This window comes from Zootoca vivipara, chromosome 6 (genome assembly GCF_963506605.1).
Source record: "Zootoca vivipara chromosome 6, rZooViv1.1, whole genome shotgun sequence".
In the NCBI taxonomy this organism is placed as follows: domain Eukaryota; kingdom Metazoa; phylum Chordata; class Lepidosauria; order Squamata; family Lacertidae; genus Zootoca; species Zootoca vivipara.
This window is the reverse complement of record NC_083281.1, coordinates 79368001-79369766: the sequence shown is the minus strand read 5'-3', so window position 1 is coordinate 79369766 and position 1766 is coordinate 79368001. Positions and strand designations below refer to the sequence as shown.

General features: G+C 43.6%; 1 non-coding gene across 1 annotated transcript; it reads left to right on the top strand.

The window, feature by feature from the left end:
• The first annotated feature begins 1130 nt into the window (after positions 1-1130).
• Positions 1131-1199, top strand: TRNAK-UUU (transfer RNA lysine (anticodon UUU)). Its single transcript has one exon. It is a non-coding gene; the product is annotated as a tRNA-Lys (tRNA).
• Positions 1200-1766: the final 567 nt, after the last annotated feature.

Sequence of the window (1766 nt, the reverse complement as noted above, 5' to 3'; positions counted from 1 at the left end):
CAAGTGCACAGCCTGTGTACATAATAGCTGAGCAATACAAGTCTACATGTGTACACACTTTCATATGAATGCTTGCGCATGCACCTGTTTTTGCCATGGACAACACTCATATCTTCCGATGCTAATCTGGCCTGCGTTTGTGATCTTTACGCTATGCACATAGGGAATGGTCCTCTAATAGCTGTTCAAACAGAGGACTGCAATGCAGGCAAACCCGGTGCTCCTGTTAGAGGGGATCTTGTGAAATGCACAGCCTCCCTTCTCAACGGAGAAACCTTCCTTCCAGATGCAGAAGCGCCTTCTCCAATACTCGCACTTACCCTTCCAAACTTGCCACTGGTATGTATGATTCCATGTGAGACCCCCATCTCCATTCATCCACCTGCCTGTCCACTCACTGTCACTCAGCAAGGAAATATTTCACAGGCCATGCTGGAGACAATGGAACTTCTCATGGGGGGGAGAAATCAGATCCTCAACCCTGAAATCCTAGCAGCTGTTGGCTACAGGAAGCAGCCCCCCCTCCACTCTTCCTTGTCCCACAAGGCTCAGATTTAAAGGGTCACAGGGAGACAGCCACTGATCAGCTTCTCTCTCCTCGCCCTCCTCCCCCCTGGACAACAGCGCTAGAACAGGGCTCTCTGCCTAGGAGAGAGAGACAGGAATAGGAAGGAAGGGGATTGGGGAAGTGAATGTGCAGATTGAAAGATAGCATATGTTCCAGGGGCAGTCTCAGCTTTCTAGTAACTTAAAAATAAAATAAAATAAGATAAGATAAACCTTTGTTATATGACATAGCACAAGGGAGCCCAGGCCAAGAAGCACAAATATCACCAGCTCCCAGCTGGAATTATAGGACTCTGCCAGCCTTTGTTTTATATTATGTACTTGTTTTAGCGTTTAAATTGTAAAAAAAAAAAAACCATCCTGGGTGCCTTGGCAGAAAGGCAGTATATAAATGCAATAAATAAACAAATAGTTGAAAACCATCACTCATCATGTACCAAGATACGATCTCATGTTGCATCATTCTTGATCCAGAATCATCAAAGGAATATTTTTATGGTAAGCTTCATTGCAAGTTTTAACAACAAGATCCCAATCTAAACGATTAAGCAAACTCAGACCTGGGATAGCTCAATTGGTAGAGCATAAGACTTTTAATCTCAGGGTTGTGGGTTCGAGCCCCACGTTGAGCAAAAGATCCCTACACTGCAGGGGGGTTGAGCTATAGATGACCCTCCAACAATTCTATGTTTCTATTATTCCTTCCCCTGGCTACTTGTTAAGGCCACATCCACTCAACACATTCGAAGCACTATGATACCACTCTTAACAGTCATGGCTGCAATTCCCAGAGTTCCCTGGGAACAGGGATCATAGCTGCCAAGTTATCCCTTTTTTAAAGGGATTTTCCCTTATGCTGAATAGGCTTCCTCGCGAGAAAAGGGAAAACTTGGCAGCTATGACAGGGATTGGTTGTTAAACCACTCTGGGAAGTAGAGTTCTGTGAGGGAATAGGAGTCTCTTAAGAACTCTCAGCATTCTTAACAACTCTACCATTCCCAGGATTCCTTGCAGGAAGACATGACTGTTTAAAGAGGTATAATAGAGCTTTAAGTGTATAGTGAGGATGGGGCCTAATGAGTGTGTTAGCATAACCAAATAAAGATTATTCTCTACCTGTTTAACCAGTTTGATATTTTCAGACCCTCAGCATTTTCCCATTTTATAGTAATTTCATTCTGTCAGCAATTAGTAAATTA